Source organism: Schistocerca gregaria, chromosome 4, assembly GCF_023897955.1.
Source record: "Schistocerca gregaria isolate iqSchGreg1 chromosome 4, iqSchGreg1.2, whole genome shotgun sequence".
NCBI classification, from domain to species: domain Eukaryota; kingdom Metazoa; phylum Arthropoda; class Insecta; order Orthoptera; family Acrididae; genus Schistocerca; species Schistocerca gregaria.
Genome location: NC_064923.1, coordinates 768,880,913 through 768,904,741, shown reverse-complemented (window position 1 = coordinate 768,904,741; position 23,829 = coordinate 768,880,913). Strand labels below are relative to the sequence as shown.

Here is a 23,829-nt window from a genome sequence, read left to right as displayed (position 1 = left end):
ATCGTTAATCACCAAAAGCGTTTCGTGTCGTTTTTAAAAGAGATGTTTATGTCCTAGATTTCCTCGCTGAAAGACCTGTCAAAGGATGGTTGTACCGAGACATGTCGGGACATTAGTTAATACTACAACTCTCTGTGAAGGGGAAGGAACAGGTGTTTCTTTTTTCAATAAGACGATACCCCTTCACTTTGACGGTAGGCAATAGAGGGAGTATCAACATCTAAATGATTACTCCGCAACTCACACTTAAATTCTTGGTAGAGGGTTCAACAACGAACAACTTTCGTGTGCCATTCCGGTCTCCAATAACACGAGAGAAAAACGAACAACTTAAATCTCTCCGTACGTGCTCTGATTTCTCTTATTTTGTTACGGTGATCATTTCTCCCTACGTAGATGGGCGTCAAAAAAATACAGTGAGAGAAGAAAAACGTAACAGCAAGAAGTTGTGCGACCTAAGCGAAAGTAGCGCCACTATGAGGATACAAATGAGGTTTGCTTTAAATACACGTTATAACGATAGTGAGCGTCAGTTACCTTCGAGACTGCGTGTGATGAATTCATGCTACTCAAGAACCCCTTTAAGGCGACCAACATGCCATTAGCGACACCTCACTGAGTTTGAATGCGGTCGTGTAATATGGCTACGAGAAGCTGAATGTTTCTTCTGCGATACCGAAGAAAGACATGGCAGAAATGTAATCACTGTATATGATTGCTGGCAGCAACGGTCACAGGGCCAACGGCCGTGCAGGTGTGGTAACATCGGTTCCCGTCAGATCACCGAAGTTAAGCGCTGTCGGGCTTGGCTAGCACTTGGATGGGTGACCATCCGGCCTACCGAGCGCTTTTGGCAAGCCGGGTGCACTCAGCCCGTGTCAGGCAAATTGAGGAGCTGCTTGATTGAGAAATAGCGGCTCCGTTCTCGTAAAGTGACATACGGTCGGGAGAGCGGTGTGCTGGTCACATGCCCCTCCATAGCCGCATCCAGTGACGTCTGTAGGGTGAGGATGACACGGCGGCCGGTCGGTACCCTTGGGCCTTCATGGCCTGTTCGGGTGGAGTTAAGTATTTTTTAGTGCTCACCGGAATGTACAAAGACCGTGGTCCGGACGGCCACATGGCACTACTGAGACGGAAGACTATCGCGTTCGGTGTATGTCTCTGGCGCATCCTACTGCATCTCCAGCAGCAGCAGCAGTTTGAACAGCAATTGGCGCCACAGTGACACAACAAACTGTTAAAAATCAAAGACAGCTAAGAGCCAGACGTCCCGTAGCGTGCATTCCACTGACACGCCAAAGAATCGCCATTTGCGACTTCAGTGGCATCAAGCGAGAGCTCATCGGAGGGCACGTTGTAGGTCTGTTGTGTTTTCTGATGAAAGCTGGTTCTGCTTGGGTGCCAGTGATGGCCGTGTGTTGGTTAGGAGAGGGCCAGTTGAGGACCTGCAACCAACCTGTCTGCATGCTGAGTATGTACACCTGGAACTATGATCGGGAGTGAGATTTCGTATGACAACAGGAGCACTCTCGAGGTTATCTCACGCGTCCTGGCTGCAAATCTGTACGCAACCTAGTCTAGTAAAATCACCAGACGATCAATTCCAATTACAAAATGATCTAGAAAGACTTTCTGTATGGTGCGAGAAGTGGCAATTGCTTCTAAACAAAGAAAAGTGCAAGGTCATTCACATGGGTACTAAAAGAAATCCGATAAATTTTGGGTATATTATAAATCGCACAAATCTGAGGGCTGTCAGTTCGACTAAATACCTAGGAATTACAATTACGAGCAACTTAAAGTGGAAAGACCACATAGATAATGTTGTGGGGAAGGCGAAACAAAGACTGCGCTTTGTTGGCAGAACACTTAGAAGATGCGACAAACCCACTATAGAGACAGCCTACATTACACTTGCCTGTCCTCTGCTGGAATATTGCTTCACGGTGTGGGATCCTTACCAAGTAGGATTGACGGAGGACATCGAAAAAGTGCAAAGAAGGTCAGCTCGTTTCTTGTTATCGCGCAATAGGGATGAGAGTGTCACTGATATAATACGCGAGTTGGGGTGGCAGTCACTGAAACAAAGGCGGTTTTCTTTGCGCGAGATCTATTTACGAAATTTCAATCACCAACTTTCTCTTCTGAATGCGAAAATATTTTGTTGACACGCACCTACGTAGGCAGAAATGATCATCATAATAAAATAAGAGAAATCAGAGCTCGAACGGAAAGATTTAGGTGTTCGTTTTTCCCACGTGCCATTCGAATATTGAATGGTAGAGAAGTAGTACGAAAATGGTTCTGTGGTTTGCTGTAGGTCCGCTGTTGGAGACGTCGTGTAAAAGTGAAACGAAAGGCTTGATACAAACAGCTGCTCTGCTGCAAGATGCCGACACTGCGTGTCCTGACGTAACGCATGCTGCTGCTAGTGGCATGATACAGCCACGTGCGTTGGGACCCGGCTGGGTTGCTTTGCCTTCACGCTTTCTCCAGCGGTATAGAGAAAAAGAAGCAACCTTAGGACGCCGTAGACCCACCTGACAGCCACCGGCACTCTCCGTCCATCCTCAGGGTCAACCGCAAGGACACGGACGGCCCTACCCGGAAGATCCCAGCTCGACCGGAAGCTTTAAGATGGGACTGCTTCGCATGTGGCGAAAGCGTTTAAGATTTATGATCTTCCAGCGACATCGCTCATTAATCAGCAACATTTGCGTTACTTGTTTATCCTCTAATACGCCACACGTGATGGTAGATATAAAAATCGCTTGGTTACCCTCACATTCGTGTTGCCACGACTAACTCTGGCTTTCGGAGACATTTTTTCGCGCTTGCTGAGACCATAAATACATTTCTTATGACGCATATCCACGTATGTACAGCCCTAAGCCTCTCTACAGGTGGTGGCGAACGGCCTACACCAATACCTACATATTCGGCTGTATCTATATACAATATCCGGGAAACGCTGTGAGGTGCACGGGGGAGGGGACCACGTACCACTATTAGTCATTTCATTTCGTGTTCCATTCCCACACAGAGAGCGGAAAAAAAAACGACTGTCTAAAAGCCTCAGTACGGGCACCAATTTCTACCTCAAGTGAAACGTACGTTGGCAGTTCTCTAAACTTCCGCAATAGTGCCGCGCGAAAAGAGCCACCACTAAGGAGTTATGCAAACTGATTTTCATACATAAACTGCGAAACTGTAAGTTTTAGCGCCCAGTGGATGAATATGTTAGGCTGCAGCGCAATTTCACCGCACAGCTGCCAAGGACAGTAAACAGGGGACATGTCAATATCAGGCCATAAAGTCTTTGTGAAATGCATTCCATGTACTCAGTTGGACAGTAACTATGCTTCGCAGACAGGTTCGCGGACAATATACACAAATGTCAGCATGGGTTTCGAAAAAAGACGATCGTGTGAAACCCAGCTCGCGCTATTCGTCCACGAGACTCAGAGGGCCATAGACACGGGTACCCAGGTAGATGCCGTGTTTCTTGACTTCCGCAAGGCGTGCGATACAGTTCCCCACAGTCGTTTGATGGACAAAGTAACAGCATATCGACTATCAGACCAGTTGTGTGACTGGATTGAAGAGTTCCTAGATAACAGAACGCAGCATGTCATTCTCAACGGATAGAAGTCTTCCGAAGTAAGAGTGATTTCAGGTGTGCCGCAGGGAAGTGTCGTAGTATCGTTGCTATTCACAATATACATAAATGCCCTTGTGGATAACATCGGAAGTTCACTGAGGCTTTTTGCGGATGATGCTGTAGTATATCGAGAGGTTGTAACAATGGGAAATTGTACTGAAATGCAGGGGGATCTGCAACGAATTGACGCATGGTGCAGGGAATGGCAATTCAATCTCAATGTAGACAAGTGTAATGTGCCGCGAATACATAGAAAGAAAGATCCTTTATCATTTAGTTACAGTATAACAGGTCAGCAACTGGAAGCAGTTAATTTCATAAATTATCTGGGAGTAGGCATTAGGAGTGATTTAAAGTGGAATGATCGTATAAAGTTGATCGTCGGTAAAGCAGATGCCAGACTGAGATTCATTGGAAGAATCCTAAGGAAATGCAATCCGAAAACAACGGAAGTAGGTTACAGTACGCTTGTTCGCCTACTGCTTGAATACTGGTCAACAATGTGGGATCAGTGCCAGATACGGTTGATAGAGAAGATCCAACGGAGAGCAGCGCGCTTCGTTACAGGATCATTTAGTAATGGCGAAAGCGTTACGGAGATGATAGATAAACTCCAGTAGAAGATTCTGCAAGAGAGACGCTCAGTAGCTCGGTACGGGCTTGGGAGAACATACCTTCACCGAGGAGTCAAGCAGTATATTGCTCCCTCCTACGTATATGTTGCGAAGAGATCATGAGGATAAAATCAAAGAAATCAAAGCCCACACAGAGGCATACCGACAATCTTTCCAGGAACAATATGAGACTGGAATAGAAGGGAGAACCGATAGAGGTACTCGAGATACCCTCCGCCACACACCGTCAGGTCGCTTGCGGAGTATGGATGTAGATGTAGATGTAGATGTAGCTGTAGATGAGAGAGGATGCGTAGTTGGGCTCGAAGAAACCAGTTGGAGTAATCGGCGAATCGCTCAGCATCTGAGCAGGAGCCATGCCACTATTCGACGATGTCGTCAGGAACGGGTGAACAACGGCCGAAGAAGGCAGCGTTCGACCTAGAGAGACAAAAGATCGTGATCACTGAGCAATTGCCATAGGGGCATTCATAAGCTCGGATTCATCATCATCATCTATCCGATGTGCAACTGATCTTTCAGTTCCCACCGGGACCATTAATAGGCAGCTGACAGAAGTGGGGTTGAGCTCACTCCTGTACACCAACAGGCAGCGATGTCGGCAAATTCGGCCTGGAATCTCTTTGACTGGAGTTCTGTTGTCTTCAGTGAGTTCCGCTTTGAAATGAGTCCCGATGGCCAGCGAATATGTGCTGGAGATGCACCGGCCAGCAGTGGTATATCAACCTCATTGTGGCCCGCCATACAGCCCGACAACCAGGAGTCTGGGGTGCTATTTCATTGCGCAGCAGGACACCTTGGTTGACATGCGCTGCACCCTTACAGCACAGCGCTACGTGGACGGTAGTAAACGACCCGTTTTGTTGCCCTTCGTGGCAAGCCATGTTGGGCTTACATTTCGGCAAGATAACACCCGCCCACACACCGCTTGTCTTCGTGTTTGCCAACCCTACCTTGGCCACCAAGGCCGCCAGATCTCTCCACAGTAGAGAATGTTTGGAGCAGTATAGACAGGGTCCTCCAAACACCTCGATATTTTAACGATCTAACGCGCCAGTAGGACAGGCACTAGATCCCTTCAGGAGATCATCCAACATGAGTGCCAAGCCGATTAACCATTTGAATAAGGGCCAAAGTGGACCCACGCGTGATTGACATCCTCAATTTGTGAAGCTCTTTGTCTTGAATAAATCATCTAATTTTTCTGAAACTGTAATCATTTGTTTGTCTATAGACGTACTTCACATACCGATTTCCGTCCCATTACCATAATTTCTTCGTGGTGTGTCTTTTTTCTACTTGGACTATACTTGCATGCTGATAAAGCCTACCGGTAAAAAATCTAGCACCACGTCTCTGAATTGCTTCGATGTCTTCCTTTAAATCGACCTGCAAGGGATCTCAAACGCCGCGCGGGATTTGCCAAGGGGCCCCAGGCGCTGTAGTCATGGACTGTGCGGTTGCTCCCGGCGGAGGTTCGAGTCCTCCCTCGGGCATGGGTGTGTGTGTGTTTGTCCTTAGGATAACTTCGGTTAAGTAGTGTGTAAGCTTACGGACTGATGACCTTAGCAGTTAAGTCCAATAAGATTTCACACACATTTGAACATTTTTTGGATCTCAAACACTCGAACAGTACTGAAGAATGGGTGGCACTTGAGTTCTGTATGCCTTCTGCTTTACGGAGAGCTACACTTTCCGAAAGTGCTTCCAATCAAATAAAGTCGAGCATTCGGCTTCCCAGCTACCAATCTGAAGTGCTCATTCCCTTTCATATCGCTTTGCAACGTTACGCCACGATATTGAATCGAACTGACTATACGAAACACTGTACTCCTAATACAGTATTGGAACGTTACAGGATTCAGGATTGTTTTTCCTACTCATGCGCATTAACTTACATTTTTCTACATTTAGAGCATGCACCCATTCATCACACCGAATTAGTCGACAAGTGACTGACTGGAAGCTTTCGACTCATTTAGTGATGTTACGCATGACCAGAATTTTCTCGGGTTCTTGGCAAGATCTTTCACTATGGTGTGACGGATCAAGTTTTTATATTCTTCGTGCAGTTACCTTCTTACGAACCCATGATTTTTGCCATCTTTTGCCTGTCGACATTTGCGCGTTCTGTTTTAAACCGAAAATGCAACGATCTCTGTTTCCTCAGCACTTTCCGAATTTATTAAACCACGGAAGGTACTTTCCATTCTTAATCAACTTACTTCGCACATACGTCTCCAGGGTGTGATTTACAATCAGTTTAAACTTTTCCCTAATACCTCTATGTCCGCCGCACTGGAGCAAAATGATGTCCATTCATGGACAAAGTGGGATGCCAACAACGGCTTCTCTGCGTATTCTAGCGTAAATACTCTCCTAACCTTCATGACTTTTTTATTAGCTTTAGTAACCGTAGTAGCTATGATGACGTCATGATCACTAATTCCTGTCTGTATACCAGTTTTAGCGAATCTCTGTCCTAATCATTCCCGTATGTAACAATCTGCCATTATCCGATGATCCATAAGGAAGAGAAACGTTGGTGGAAGCAGAATAGTCACTTAGCCTTCACCGATAATTAGTTTCGTAAACTAACTTTGTATGGTTCTGCGAGAACAGTATTGCTTTCCTTTCAAAGATTTCTGTTTACGATGCATTTGCGTATAATTTATGTCGAACTGTTATCATTCTCCCAGCGTATTACTGTTTACGTTTTTTTCAAACTTGTAGTTTTTCCGAGTTTTGAATACGAATTTTTAGTATTTAGTGCCACGTCATCTTAGCAATTAGACTGGCAAACATTTTCGTTGTTGGAAACTGACTTAAGTCGTCTTTACTTCTGATACTCGATAAGGTCGTATGGAACCAAAACAGCCGCCCGGGGTGGCCGAGCGGTTCTAGGCGCTACAGTCTGGAACCGCGTGACCGCTGCGGTCGCAGGTTCGAATGCTGCCTCGGGCATGGATGTGTGTGATGTCCTTAGGGTAGTTAGGTTTAAGTAGTTCTAAGTTCTAGGGGACTGATGACCTCAGAAGTTAAGTCCCATAGTGCTCATAGCCATTTGGAACCTAAACAAACAGAAATCAGAGTTAAAACGTATGACTAAAATACCTCTTTCTGCGTTATAATGTAGTGACTGGCCGATTAAAGTAATGCTTATTTTTTTATTCTCAAATTCATCAGCTTGCGTTCGCAGCTTATGAAAAAAAATCCACATCAGAGAAAACTTGTAGATCCACTGCCCCGTTAAGTACTTGTCCGTAATTGCTAGGGAGAAACGGGATGTGGACTGGAAAGTCGAGCAATCTCTTTCCGCACTAACATGTCGTGCGTCTGGTCCAGCTACTTTCGCTGCAGTAAAGAGCGTGTGATAGCATCGTATGTCTGGTTTCGATTCCTTCAAGTGTTTTTTATCGCAGGAAACTGTGTTACTCGTTGGCACAAAACGAAGGAATGAAATTTACGAAATGGATTTGCTGCAGGAAGTTTCTCGAACACTGTGCCTGACACTCATCACGACCAAACGTGGCTTTGAGGCTGCTGTCAACTGTTGGACCTTCCACGGCCTTCGTTCGGTTTTCTGCGTCGTTTCTTACAATTTATGGCAATTTTCTTTCCAAAAATTTATTCGCGAAACTATTGTTCCATAGTACCAGGATTTCTTATGCCGCATTTTGTGATATTCACTTCATGTACATGTTCATCTGTTTCTTCTTTCCAGTTAACCTGGAATTTTTTGGACTGATTGTCTGATCATTTGCGCATCCTCAGTAAATAAATTTGTAGAATTTCAAGTTGATGCATCTCACAGTGTCCGTGAATCTCTTTGTTAGTTTTTATCCAAAAATGTACAAGTACAAGGAAACGGTAGCCAAAGTTAAAAGTATTTTTAGAGGATATGCGTGTCAATAAATTCTTCCTTTTTGAGTCTGCACAGTGACTACAAGTATGTCTCTGCATGGAAGGTAGGAGATAATGAAATAACTGGTACTGGATTAGCAGAATGCGAATGGTGAAGGACATCGACTAAAGATCATACCATCATTCGCTTGAATGTTTGAATGATTCGGTGTCTGAATGATAGGACTTTGATATGAAACCCGATAACAATGCAGTGTCTTTACGTACCACCTTTCCGTTGGTTGCAAACATAGCCTCGAATTTGAAAAGCTCACATTGATGAATATGGCCTGGATTTATATCAAGAATGGATTCCTTACTGTGTTCTACAGCAAAAAAAAGTAAGTTTAAGTGGTCCTAACTTCTCTGCCATCTGACTGATTAACAACCACGACTGATTCCAGATACATGAAATGTATTCTCAGCTGGGAATATGAACAATCATCAGCTGCATAACGGATTGACGACAATCAAATTTGGTACTGGACCGAGACTCGAACCCGGATTTTCCGCTTATCGCGAGCGGTCTCATTGCCATTTGGCTATCTGAACACGAATCACTACCAGACCCGAACTTCCACCTGTCGTCAGTCGTTTGACTACAAATTATACTCGTATATGCAGTTTGTATATTCCCGTACAGGGGAGACATTTTATTTGAAAGTCACTTGCCTGTTGTCGGCTGAAAATACGGTACTGCAGTGCCGGCTTTATTCCTAATTACGATATCAAATTCCTTTGGACGTGCATGCGTGTTTCCAGATACTTCAAGACAATTTTATGAAAGTCCATGCCGACTCTAAGTCTTTAAAGTGCTTTTGCAGTGTATCCAACAAGCGTGACAAAAATTAATAACCTGCCGATGGTGTATATTTAAACTCTGATAGCAGGATTATGCTTCGAGGGACATAAATAATGCAACAAACGTTTTCTGAGAAAACCCTATTTTGGCTACGAAACCCTATTTTGCAACACAGTCTCCGTTCAATGCGACCGTCATACGCTACCTGACTGTGAGGGCCTGTAATGTCGGCATGGAACCACTCTTCTGGTCGATATCGGAGTCATCCTCTCGCTGCCTGAATAACCTCCGCATCACCCAAGTACTGTTTACCGCGGAGTGCATCCTTCATTGCGCCAAACACATGGAAGTCAGAGGTGCGAGATTCGCTCTGTAGGGTGGATGGGGAAGAACAGTCCAATGAAATTTTGTGAGCTCCGACTGGCTGTGTAGACATGTGTGAGACCTTGTGTTGTCATGGAGAACGAGAAGTTCGTTTGCATTTCTGTGGCAACGAACATGCTGAAGTCATTTCTTCAGTTTCCTCAGGGTAGCAAAATACACTTCAGGGTTGATTGTTGCACGATGAGCGAGGACATCAAACAAAGTAACCCCTTCACAGGCTTTGAAATTTTTTCCGGTTCGAAGCAACGAACCCATGTTTCATCGCCTGTGGTGATGTTCGACAAAATGCTGTCGAGATCAGCCTCGTAACGCGCAAGCAATTCCGCACAATTCCGCATACATAGCCCTTCGTTGCTCTTCATGGTCTTCTGTTAGGGGCGAGGAACCAGCGAACATACTGCTTTGAGTACCCCGACTGGTGGATAAGTGTTTCAGCACTACCAACAGGGAAGTCCAGTTGTGCAGCGAGGTGTTTGATTGTGAGAGTGTCCGCACGTTCCAACTTTGTAGGCGTCACGGCTGTGTGCGCCCGGCTGATACTGTCAGATCTGATAGGTGTGCGCAAGTTTGTTGCCATGATTACAGACGCCTCGCCCAACGACTCACCGTGCTTTAGTTCACTACTAGGTCTCAATAGAAATTCTGCGAGCGCCTATGAATGTCCGCGATGCTCTGGTTTTTCGCCAAAAGGAACTCCGTGACAGCTGTTTGGTTGGAAATCTCTGTCGCAGACGCCATTTTGAAGACTACGTATTTCTTCGTCACCTATCTGAACTTCGTGAAACTGTAGGGGCTGAGTATTCCACGATGTGCCACAACGAATTCCACATTTTTCCTACAGAAATCGGTAGAGAGGAAAAAGTGTTGCATTATGTATTGAACGCTTCTCTTATGCTGTCGTCAATACGTAATGAGTCGGTACACAGAGTTGTCACACCACCACCTTTCTGATGAAATAGAGCTTGCCATGAAACGAATTGAGGTGCCCTCTAGTAACACTGGTTTAAAATCTTTGGTCCTACAATAAAATATCACAGCTCCGCATATTTATTTTGTACCTGACAATCGCACAAGAGTCGAAAACCGGTTTGTAAAAGAAAACGATAAATATTGTACAGCATCACACCAGTGGCTTGCCTATTTTCATCCGCAAGGTATCTGCACTGTTACGCAAACAACGGGAAATTCGGCTAAAACTACCCTACGCCCAAAGACCAGATATTCTTTCACAAGAAATTTGCCGACTATTTCTCGGAAGAAGTTTCAAAAAAAATCCATTTTAGTGTTACGCTATACACCTGCCCACGAATATCCCATGGAAGCTGAATTAAATATTCCCCCTATCACAATAGTGCCACCTCCGGCCTTCGTCCATGGTACGGCTTATATATCGTGCCACCGTGCGCCTAGATAGCTGAATATCTAGACGCGATTATCGACCTGGTGGAACAAGAAACGTGAGACTTTGCCCTAGGTGACACATAATCATTGATCCATGATCCAATTTAGATGGCCCCAGGCCCACTGCAGCAGTAAGTAACGAAGTCATTGCATCAACTTGGGAACACGAAGCGAAGCCCCACATGTAACAGTGCCTGCTGAAGGGTGTGCTCCCAAACACTTGCGCCTGCACCATAGGTGTACACTGTCGTCAGATTTGCCACCAGGTCACCACCTATCCTGGTTTACAGTGTGAGCAAGCCTCCGACTTCCACGTTCTGTACTGACAAGCATGGATGATCAAAACCTTGTCTCCTACTTGTGATTTCACCGTGGTTCGGGCACACAGCTTGGGACTTGCTTGTAGACAGCAAGATACGTAGGTGACAGAGCAACGTAGGTCCCTCCTCAAGGTCTGTCACCTGCAGACTGAGATACTTCCACTGGAAATGAGAAACATTTCTGTAGGACTCGCCAGCACTCCTTATGCTGCCGTGAGGCAGCAGTGATATCACTTATCTTGCTTTTCCCACCTGGTCAGGTTTCCTGAAGGCTCCATGATGCCCCAAAATTCTGTGGCTGGTGTACGAGGGGGTTCAATAAGAAATGCAACATTTTTTTTTCTCTCGGCCAATTTCGGTTGAAAAATGGCGGAATTTGTTGTAGAACATCGTAGAATATTCCTGCTTACCTCGTATAGTTTCGTGAAGTTCCAACATGTGGCGGCACCATAGGTAGCTTTCAAAATGGCACCTGTAGTGGAGGTACATTTCAAGCAGAGCTGTCATTCAGTTTCTTTTCGTGGGAAATAAGAGCGTTTGCAGATATTCATAGGTGCTTGCAGTGTGCACTGAACAAAAACACGGTGAGTCGTCGGGCAAGGCGTTTGTCATCATCGCAACAGGGTCGCGCAAACCTGACCGATCTCCCGTATACCAGTCTTCTGCACACACCCTCCACCCTCCAGGAAGTGGTACGTCGCCACAACAATGTAAACGAAATTCTTCTCCTCCACGACAATGCAATGTGTCACACAAGTCTGCACACCAGACAGGAACTCACAGAGCCTCATTGTACGGTTCCTCCTCAGCCACCCAACAGCCTGGACATCACACCTTCCAACTTTCATCTCTTTGACCCAATATAATAGGCACTCCGCAGGAAGCAGTATGTGGATGATGTAGAGATTATTGATGCAGTAAGATGTTGGCTCTGACGTCGACCAGTAGAGTGGTACCATGTGGGCACACAGGCCCTTCTCTTAAGATGGCGTAAGGCCATCGCATCGACCAGAGATTACGTTGAAAAATAGGGTTTTGTAGGAAAAAGAGTGGGGAATAATATGTTGTTTTGGAATTCTGAATAAAACCAACCTGATTTCAAGAAAACTGTGTTGCATTATTGAAGACACCTCGTATTTTGTATCGTCAGTGTAATGAATAGTACATCTTGCGTCCGACTTAAACTTTCTCACACAATCGTGCGTGGTCACCGTAATGACGGCACCTCTTTCCCTGTGACGTCGCTTTGCTGCATGTGTGTCTCCTGCTGCTCAAATTGTGTGGTGTTACAAATGGGGTCAGCATAGCGTCAGTGGTATCGGCAATATCAGTGATATTCCCGTCTTGAAACTCCAGCCGGCTGTTACTGCTTCATCTGCTTTGCTCTACTCATTGCGTTGCCTGGCAAGGTGTCCGATATTTTACTTGGCAGCTCTAACATTTTGTGCCGCAACACTGTTCTAAATGCCTAATAAACACTTGTTCACCCACCATTTCACCAGAAATGTTCCCCATAAGTCTCCATCCACAGCAGTTCCTGTTGCCAATACACTGATTATTTTCAGTTTCTTTTAGAAGACTAAGATCTGTAAGCTGACAAGGTAAGAGACACGACTCTCTAGAGGATCAGGACATTTGCAGCTTACAAAAGTTTAAATAACTTCCGTCTACTGCTATTTACGTCAGATTGCGAGCAATTTTCTGATATGAAGAAACCCAGTACGTTGTCCTCGATGGTGAGTGTTCATCGGAGGTGAGGGTATCATCTGGAGTGCCCCAGGGAACTGTGGTAGGTCCGCTGTTGTTTTCTATCTACATAAATGATCTTTTGGATAGGGTGGATAGCAATGTGCGGCTGTTTGCTGTTGATGCTGTGGTGTACGGGAAGGTGTCGTCGTTAAGTGACTGTAGGAGGATACAAGATGACTTGGACAGGATTTGTGATTGGTGTAAAGAATGGTAGCTAACTCTAAATATAGATAAGTGTAAATTAATGCAGATGAATAGAAAAAAGAATTCCGTAATGTTTGAATACTCCATTAGTAGTGTAGCGCTTGACACAGTAGCGTGATAAAATATTTGGGCGTAACATTGCAGAGCGATATTAAGTGGGACAAGCATGTAATGGCAGTTGTGGGGAAGGTGGATAGTCGTCTTCGGTTCATTCGTAGAATTTTGGGAAGATGTGGTTCATCTGTAAAGGAGACCGCTTATAAAACACTAATACGACCTATTCTTGAGTACAGCTCGAGCGTTTGGGATCCCTATCAGGTCGGATTGAGGGAGGACACAGAAGCAATTCAGATGCGGGCTGCTAGATTTGTTACTGGTAGGTTTGATCATCACGCGAGTGTTACGGAAATGCTTCAGGAACTCGGGCGGGAGTCTCTGGAGGAAAGGAGGCAAAATCGCTACTCAGGAAATTTAGAGAACCAGCATTTGAGGCTGAGTGCAATACAATTTTACTGCCGCCAACTTATATTTCGCGGAAAGAGCACAAAGATAAGAGAGATTAGGGCTCGTGCAGAGGCATATAGGCAGTCATTTTTCCCCCGTTCTGTTTGGGAGTGGAACAGGGAGAGAAGATGCTAGTTGTGATTCGAGGTACCCTCCGCCACGCACCGTATGGTGGATTGCGGAGTATGTATGTAGATGTAGAACACACAAAAACATTAAAATAAGTCAACCCTGACAAGGCTTAAACATAGCCGATGTTCCTCGCACAAACGTCAAATGCTTAAAGAATACAGAGAACATGTGCTCACAGCCTGTGCAGTTGAGGCTCGCCCGTGTCTAATGGTTTACCACGCAGGACCCGCGGGGTGCACCACCTGCCGCATGACGCAGCGAGGACTCCTTGCCGATTGTTGCGGGCCCTGTATCACGTTGGCTCGGCTCCAGCCCTGGGCTCGGCCTTCCAAGCTTTGTGCTCTAATGACCTCAACGAGGACGGACTAGCGAGTCTCCCGACACCTCCCCTCCCCTCTCGTCCTCCCACGCCAGAGCGGGAAGCAGCTCCCAGCCGGCTGTCGTCGCGCACTCCCTGGTCGCCGGCTGCGCCAGCCGCCCGCGTCGCGGTTCACTCACCTGTGTCTGGGGGGCGGTGGGCGGTGAGAGCGCCCTGGACAAGTGCAGGCGTTTCTTCGGCGCCCCCGGAGCGGAACGCTGGGAACGGGCTCTGCACTCTGCGGGCGCAGCAGCCGGGCGTCCTTTCTCCCGGCGCTCGATCTGGCACAGCGGAACACCGTCCCGCCTACTCCAGACACCTTCGCTCTCGCTGTTCTGGGGGCACCAAATCAGGTCACTATGAATCGGTGTATAAGAAAGTTATATCCTAGACAGGCGTACGCTTTAGTGTGTAACAGACTTGTTATGAGGGCTAATGTTTAGTATGCGTCACCACTTGGTACGATGGTAGCTTCAAATAGCATGTGCTGGTCGGTCTCCTTTGCGCAGAGTCATTGTACTAGACAGAAAAACTCTTATTACACTCAAATGATAAATAATAACTCTGAGATGGTCCGAGGCGAGAACCCAAACGACTGCGTTTCGCCTTCGTTGCCCTTCCACGCGAACCACCAGAGAACCTCTAAGCTTCGTCTGCTCCTTATCAATCATTTCAAATTCTGTCGCTTCGTGAGAAGTTCATACATGCCTTGCGGCTCAATCGCGCGAATGTAACACAGAGGACTTCTTGTCGATTGGCTGGTTGATTTTGGGGAGAGGGCCAGACAGCGAGGTCATCGGTCCCGTCGGATTAGGAAAGTATGTAGATGTAGAACAGACAGCAACCACCCCGGCATTTGCTTGAAGAGATTTAGGAAAACCATGCAAAACCTAAATCAGGATGCCGGACGTAGGTATGAACTGTCGTCCTTCCGAATGCTAGCCCAGTGTGCTAACCACTGCGCCTCCTCACTCGGCCTTCTTGTTAAGTTATTCCTTTTGTAAGTATTACAATTTAAAACAGCAACCAGGTACAAGTGTAGTTTCAAAAAGTTTATTTAAATCAGACCATCACCTGTTTCTGGTTTATTAGGAAGCCAGATTCACATGTCTCTTCCATTTTTTCTTCCTTTCCTGTTGCGTTCTTCTTTTGTAGTCCTTACTGGTTTTGTGTGCCAGCAAAAACGTTACAGTTGTAACGATGTTAGTGACATTGTATAAGGTACACAAGCACACTAAATTACATTACTAAGCGAGCAATCAGTTTAATTTTAAGGTTACACTAACAAATACTGTGTGTAAACAGTGAAACGTTTATAGATGTGCATTGTTTAATCACATCCTACCCGTGTTAGATGTGCTCAGATAAAGTATTTGTATACTGAGTAGAACCAGCACTGAATGTTGGCAATAGGTGACCTATACTGTGTAAAGTTTAACAGAAAACATAAGTAACTGTATGTGGATATCAAAAGCTTAGATGGTGAGCCACTACTAAGCAAATATGGGAAAGCTAAAAGAAGCAAGGAATCTACAGAATGACTCTACAAGAAAAATAATCTTGAAGGTAATATTATAGACGCAGAAATGAAGTAGTTCAAGATGAGAAACTTTATATGATATTGCGAGAATAATTTGGCAGAGCACTGAGAGATTAATGTGGAAATAAGGACTTGGAGTAGGCGCCATTCGAAATTATTGATATTCTTGAGACAGCCCGCCGTGACGAAACGATTCCATTTGGTGGGCAGAATGAGACAAGCAATATACCCTCAGACTCAAGGAAGAATGTAATAATTCCAGTTCCATGGAAGGCAGGTGCTAACACGTGTGAGTACTACACAACTATCAACTTAATAAGTGATGGCCGTAAAATAAAGACACGAATTATTTACAGAAGAATGGAAAAACTGATAAAGACTTATCTAGGGACAGATCAGTTTGGGTTTCGTGGACATACACACTGAAGATCCAAAGAAACTGGTACATCTACCTAATATCATATAGGACCCCCGTACCCCCCCCCCCCCCCTCACTGATGCCACAACACGACGTGGAATGGACTCGACTAATGTCTGAAGTAATGCTGGTGGGAACTGACACCATTAATCCTGCAGAGCTGTCCATAAATCCTTACGAGTACCAGGGGATGGAGATCTCTTCTGAACAGCACGTTGCAAGACATCCCAGATATGCTCAATAATGTTCAAGTCTGGGAAGTTTGGTGGCCAGCGGAAGTGTTTAAATTCAGAAGAGTGTTCCTGGAGCCACTCTGTTGCAATCCTGGACGTGTGTGATGTCGCATCGTCCTGCTGGAACTGCCCAAGTCCGTCGGAATGCACAATGGACATCAATGGATGCAGATGATCATACATGATGCTTGCGTACGTATCACCTGTCAAGAGTCGTATCTAGACGTATCAAGCGCCCCATATCACTCCAACTTCACACGCCCCTCACCATTACAGAGCCTCCAACAGCTTCAACAGTCTCCTGCTGACATGGAGGGTCCATGGATTAAATGAGGTTGTCTCCATACCCGTACATGTCCATCCGCTCGATACAATTTAAAACGAGACTCGTCCTACCAGGCAACATGTTTCCAGTCATCAACAGTCCATTGTCGGTGTTGACGGGCCCAGGTGGGGTGTAAAGCTTCGTGTCGTGCAGTCATCAAGGATACACGAGTGGGCCTTCGAAATGGTTCACACGCTGATACTTGTTGATGGCCCAGCATTGAAATCTGCAGCAGTTTTCGGAAGGGCTGCACTTCTGTCACGTTGAACGATTCTCTTAAATCGTCGTTTGTTCCGTTCTTGCAGGACCTTTTTCCGGCCGCAGCGATGTCGGAGGTTTGTTGTTTTACCGGATTCCTGATATTCATGGTACACTTGCGAAATGGTAGTACCAGAAAATCCCCACTTCATCGCTACGTCGGAGATGCTGTGTCCCATCGCCCGTGCGCGCGACTATAATACCACGTTCAAACTCACTTAAATCCCGATAACCTCCCATTGTAACAGCGGTAAGCGATCTAACAACTGCGGCAGACACTCTTTGTCTTCTATAGGCGTCGCCGACCGCAGCGCCGTTTTCTGCCTGTTTACATATCTGCCAGTTAAAATATGTCTGTATTTGAATACGCATGCCTATACGAGCTTCTCTGGCGGTTCAAGATGAGTACACGCGGGGCGATAGTGACCCTACGTCTAATCTTAGAAGATAAATTGCAAAAGGCAAACCTACGATTACAACATTCGAATTAAAAAAAAAAGGTTTTGAAAATGTGAACTGGAGTACACTCTTTGAATTTTTGAAGCAGCAGCGAATTTTATTTAAAACTTGTTCATAAGCCATACTGCAGTTATATGAGTCGAAGGGCATGAAAGGGAAGCCATAGTTGAGAGGGCACTGAGACGAGATTGTAGTCTACAACCGATATTATTCAGTCTGAACATTGAGCAAGCACTAACGGAAAAGAAAGAAAAGTTTGTAGAAGAAATGAAAGTTCAGGGAGAAGAAATTGAAACTTTCAAGTTTGCTGATGACATTGTTATTCTGTCAGCAAAGGACTTGGGGGATCAGTTGAATGAAATTGATAGTCTCTTGAAAAGAGGTTAGAAAGTAGGTTGTTGTTGTTGTTGTTGTTGTCTTCAGTCCTGAGACTGGTTTGATGCAGCTCTCCATGCTACTCTATCCAGTGCAAGCTGCTTCATCTCCCAGTACCTACTGCAACCTACATCCTTCTGAATCTGCTTAGTGTACTCATCTCTCGGTCTCCCTCTACGATTTTTACCCTCCACACTGCCCTCCAATGCTAAATTTGTGATCCCTTGATGCCTCAAAACATGTCCTACCAACCGATCCCTTCTTCTAGTCAAGTTGTGCCACAAACTTCTCTTCTCCCCAATCCTATTCAATACCTCCTCATTAGTTACGTGATCTATCCACCTTATCTTCAGTATTCTTCTGTAGCACCACATTTCGAAAGCTTCTATTCTCTTCCTGTCCAAACTAGTTATCGTCCATGTTTCACTTCCATACATGGCTACACTCCAAACAAATATTTTCAGAAACGACTTCCTGATCCATAAATCTATATTCGATGTTAACAAATTTCTCTTCTTCAGAAACGCTTTCCTTGCCATTGCCAGTCTACATTTTATATCCTCTCTACTTCGACCATCATCAGTTATTTTACTTCCTAAATAGCAAAACTCCTTTACTACTTTAAGTGTCTCATTTCCTAATCTAATTCCCTCAGCATCACCCGATTTAATTTGACTACATTCCATTATCCTCGTTTTGCTTTTGTTGATGTTCATCTTATATCCTCCTTTCAAGACACTGTCCATTCCGTTCAACTGCTCTTCCAAGTCCTGTGCCGTCTGTGACAGAATTACAATGTCATCGGCGAACCTCAAAGTTTTTACTTCGTCTCCATGAATTTTAATACCTACTCCAAATTTTTCTTTTGTTTCCTTTACTGCTTGCTCAATATACAGATTGAATAACATCGGGGAGAGGCTACAACCCTGTCTCACTCCTTTCCCAACCACTGCTTCCCTTTCATGCCCCTCGACTCTTATGACTGCCATCTGGTTTCTGTACAAATTGTAAATAGCCTTTCGCTCCCTGTATTTTACCCCTGCCACCTTTAGAATTTGAAAAAGAGTATTCCAGTCGACATTGTCAAAAGCTTTCTCTAAGTCTACAAATGCTAAAAACGTAGGTTTGCCTTTTCTTAATCTTTCTTCTAAGATAAGTCGTAAGGTCAGTATTGCCTCACGTGTTCCAACATTTCTACGGAATCCAAACTGATCCTCCCCGAGGTCCGCGTCTACCAGTTTTTCCATTCGTCTGTAAAGAATTCGCGTTAGTATTTTGCAGCTGTGACTTATTAAACTGATAGTTCGGTAATTTTCACATCTGTCAGCACCTGCTTTCTTTGGGATTGGAATTATTATATTCTTCTTGAAGTCTGAGGGTATTTCGCCTGTCTCATACATCTTGCTCACCAGCTGGTAGAGTTTTGTCATGACTGGCTCTCCCAAGGCCGTCAGTAGTTCTAATGGAATGTTGTCTACTCCGGGGGCCTTGTTTCGACTCAGGTCTTTCAGTGCTCTGTCAAACTTTTCACGCAGTATCGTATCTCCCATTTCGTCTTCATCTACATCCTCTTCCATTTCCATAATATTGTCCTCAAGTACATCGCCCTTGTATAAACCTTCTATATACTCCTTCCACCTTTCTGCCTTCCCTTCTTTGCTTAGAACTGAGTTGCCATCTGAGCTCTTGATATTCATACACGTGGTTCTCTTCTCTCCAAAGGTCTCTTTAATTTTCCTGTAGGCAGTATCTATCTTACCCCTACTGAGATAAGCTTCTACATCCTTACATTTGTCCTCTAGCCATCCCTGTTTAGCCATTTTGCACTTCCTGTCGATCTCATTTTTGAGACGTTTGTATTCCTTTTTGCCTGCTTCATTTACTGCATTTTTATATTTTCTCCTTTCATCAATTAAATTCAATATTTCTTCTGTTACCCAAGGATTTCTAGCAGCCCTCGTCTTTTTACCTACTTTATCCTCTGCTGCCTTCAGTACTTCATCCCTCAGAGCTACCCATTCTTCTTCTACTGTATTTCTTTCCCCTATTCCTGTCAATTGTTCCCTTATGCTCTCCCTGAAACTCTGTACAACCTCTGGTTCTTTCAGTTTATCCAGGTCCCATCTCCTTAATTTCCCACATTTTTTGCAGTTTCTTCAGTTTTAATCTACAGGTCATAACCAATAGATTGTGGTCAGAGTCCACATCTGCCCCTGGTAATGTCTTACAACTTAAAACCTGGTTCCTAAATCTCTGTCTTACCATTATATAATCTATCTGATACCTTTTAGTATCTCCAGGGTTCTTCCACGTATACAACCTTCTTTCATGATTCTTAAACCAAGTGTTAGCTATGATTAAGTTGTGCTCTGTGCAAAATTCTACTAGGCGGCTTCCTCTTTCATTTCTTAGCCCCAATCCATATTCACCTACTATGTTTCCTTCTCTCCCTTTTCCTACACTCGAATTCCAGTCACCAATTACTATTAAATTTTCGTCTCCCTTCACTATCTGAATAATTTCTTTTATTTCATCGTACATTTCTTCAATTTCTTCGTCATCTGCAGAGCTAGTTGACATATAAACTTGTACTACTGTAGTAGGTGTGGGCGTCGTATCTATCTTGGCCACAATAATGCGTTCACTATGCTGTTTGTAGTAGCTTACCCGCAATCCTATTTTCCTATTCATTATTAAACCTACACCTGCACTACCCCTATTTGATTTTGTGTTTATAAACCTGTAGTCACCTGACCAGAAGTCTTGTTCCTCCTGACACCGAACTTCACTAATTCCCACTATATCTAACTTTAACCTATCCATTTCCCTTTTTAAATTTTCTAACCTACCTGCCCGATTAAGGGATCTGACATTCCACGCTCCGATCCGTCGAACGCCAGTTTTCTTTCTCCTGATAACGACATCCTCCTGAGTAGTCCCCGCCCGGAGATCCGAATGGGGGACTATTTTACCTCCGGAATATTTTACCCAAGAGGATGCCATCATCATTTAATCATACAGTAAAGCTGCATGTCCTCGGGAAAAATTACGGCTGTAGTTTCCCCTTGCTTTCAGCCGTTCCCAGTACCAGCACAGCAAGGCCGTTTTGGTTAATGTTGCAAGGCCAGATCAGTCAATCATCCAGACTGTTGCCCCTGCAACTACTGAAAAGGCTGCTGCCCCTCATCAGGAACCACACGTTTGTCTGGCCTCTCAACAGATACCCCTCCGTTGTGGATGCACCTACGGTACGGCCATCTGTATCGCTGAGGCACGCAAGCCTCCCCACCAACGGCAAGGTCCATGGTTCATGGGGGGGAGAAAGTAGGTATCAAGAAAAATAAAAGAAGAATGATGGAATATAGTCGAATTAAATTACGTGATGCTGAGGAAATTAGATTAGTAAATGAGGCGCTAAAATTAGTAGATGAGTTTCGCTATTAGGCAACAAAATGACTGATTATGGTCGAAATAGAAAGAATATAAAATTCAGACTGAGGATTAGATGGGTAGATAGCATAACTAATGGGTAGGTACTGATCGAATTGGGGAGAAAAGAAATTTATGGCACAACTTGACTAAAAGAAGAGACCGATTCATGGGGTATCAGGCATCAACGATTTGTTAATAGGATACTGGAGAAAAGTGTTGGGGTTAAAATTATATACAGAGAGAGGGTGGGATGAATGAAGTTAGCAGGTTTAAATGGATGTCGGTTGCAGTAATTATGCAGAGATGAAGAGACCTGCACAGGATAGAGTAGCGTAGAGAGCTGCATAAGACCACAACAACAAGAACTGTCATTTAAACGCTGTACTGATAGAGTAATTATTCAAGAGATGCTTTGCTCGACGATTTAAGACATGCGCTGTCTATAAATGGCGCTACTTAGAAAGAAACGCCTGGTAAAGTTATATTGAAACCTCCTGAGAAGAAATATTTACATTTTTATCTGTCGTGTATAGCTCATAACGACATTATTTTTGTGGACAAAAATATGACATAAAACTAAAAGGTCAACATTCGTTAGGCATATTTAATGTTGTTATTTTACATGGAACATGAAGTATCCAGATATGAGTGTTCCAGCGACGAAGCTATATCTTTCTACTAACGACTTCTGTCGAAGAAAGACAACAGCACAAAAAGAAACCACAATGAAACCACTAAACGCGGCGGGAGGAGGCAAATATCAGTTTGTCATATCTTCACTATGGTGTAGACACGAACAAGTACAGTGTTCTACAGGGAATTTACGGGTGAGGAGTAGTGGGAATCTGTAGCGCCCCGTAATATAAAGAGGGCATTTGCAGAGCGGCACTGTAGTTTGAATACTGCAGCCAGTGGAGGCGATATGGCGACTGCCGACACCTCGTCACGCCTGTGGGAGCAGCCGCTGCACGGCATTGCCCCCGGATTGCGTCAAAGCCGCTCTGGCTGGAGTGACGCAGCGTCCTTCAGGGGAACAGGTGGCAATTTGGTGGACGCGCCGGCTCCATTGTCCCAGGTTTTTTGTTGACGCTTAAGCGTCCTCGCGTGTGGACGTCAACAACACCGACGCCTGCTGCCTCTCCTCCTGCATGAGGTACGTTTCTTGCGAGGGGAACACGTGCAGAAGGGTGCCCGCGCTTCTCACCATCTGCGCTGGTAGACAGCTCTAAATCCGGTTCCACATCCTGAGGAGGGAAGTGTTCTAAGGGCACAGTGTGGGCAGCAGTGACGCAACTGCCAGCCTGTTAGAGTTCAGCAACCAAATAAGGTAACGTTGGATAAAATTTAAGCAACGGGTTTGTCGCTTCCATTCCGTTCTCTTTGTAGCATTTACTATTCTGCACAAGCGAAGTGCTGGAGAGCCGTGCTGATCAACAGTACTCCACAAGCCAGCTGACAGCGTCTGGCGGAGGGTACTTCTGGTATCACTAGCCTCCCTCGTTCCATTCGTTAATTGCCTTTGTTCACATCTGGTACCGTAATAGGACAGACTTTCGTGGAATCTCTTCTGCTGACGGCAGCGCACTTGTTCACACGGCGGAGATCGTATAAGTTTGCGCGACCTTGTTGCGAAGATTGTAAGGTAACGGAGGATAATATGGTCAAACAGCAGCTTTGCTGGCAATGGAAATATCAGCTATTGAAAAATGGATGGGATATGAAAAACACAAAGACAAGTCAATTTATTTATAGACTCATCTTTCCCTGATAAAGAGAAGGCAGCATTCAGCAGTTTCAGCTGGTTTAAATTACTTGGTTACATAATTGCATATAATTAATCTACCAGACTTTGCACTTAAGTAAATAATGTAGGGTGTGCTTGTAATGAGTGCTTGGATCGTTGAAATAGAAGTCGTGTGAAAACGAGCCTTTCCAAGTAATTTGCAATTTAAATCTAAAGCACAGCAGCAAAAATAATATGTTGGGCTGGTGTACTTCAATCAAAACGTTTCATAGTAAAATTAAGTTATAAAGATATTTAGAACAAGTGCAAAGTAAGTCATTATTTTATTATGAAGACACCATTCAGTTTCGACCTTTTAGTGCCAGACAAGTATTTGTATGTCTCATATTTCGTGCAACGACATCATTAAATGAAGGGTGAGGGTGAAACTGTGCCAAAACATGAAGTTATTCTTAATTATGTAAATCTGATAGCATGTCATAATTTAGTTCTGATTTTAATTTTCCGTGCTTAGGAATAAAATTATGTTTTAAATGCAGAGTGAAAATAGTGTAATGCAAAATGGACATGAGTGTGTTGTGTTTTGATGAGCGTTCTTAGTTCCGTTGCAGAGCGTTTTGTCTTTTTAATTGCAACGAATTATAAAATTATGTGGTGATAAATGTGTGTAAAATTATATAATGTATTTAGGTTGTTTAAATCTTATAAAAATTGTACGTGAATTGTGGCCATGTTTAGGAATTATTTTGATTAATGTAGTGTCACGTGATGCGACTCAGGACTGTGGATATGAGAGGGAAAATCCGGGTCTTTGGTCGTTGTCCGTTGTGGTGGTAAGTTCGGAGCGGCAAAGTGCCCCGAGTGTAAGCATGGACGCCAGTGTATGCGAATAAACTATGAAGGGACAACATGAAAGTGTGTAGGTGCTAGACAATAAACCCTGTGTACGGATTGCACCACTTACTATTTATCCAGATCGGATTTATTTG

General features: G+C 44.5%; 1 protein-coding gene across 3 annotated transcripts in view; it reads left to right on the top strand.

Moving 5' to 3' along the window:
- LOC126266652 (putative fatty acyl-CoA reductase CG5065) overlaps positions 1 to 23,829 on the top strand; it is a 394,269-nt gene that overhangs the window by 77,231 nt on the left and 293,209 nt on the right. Inside the window, exon 1 of one of the 3 annotated variants that reach the window (XM_049971048.1) lies at positions 21,987 to 22,249. The exons of 1 other annotated variant lie outside the window; for it this stretch is intronic. The gene's annotated coding sequence lies outside the window, so the exon portion shown is untranslated. Of the gene's footprint in view, positions 1 to 21,986; positions 22,424 to 23,829 lie in introns of those variants that run through there. One more of the 3 variants, XM_049971046.1, reaches the window with a different exon arrangement.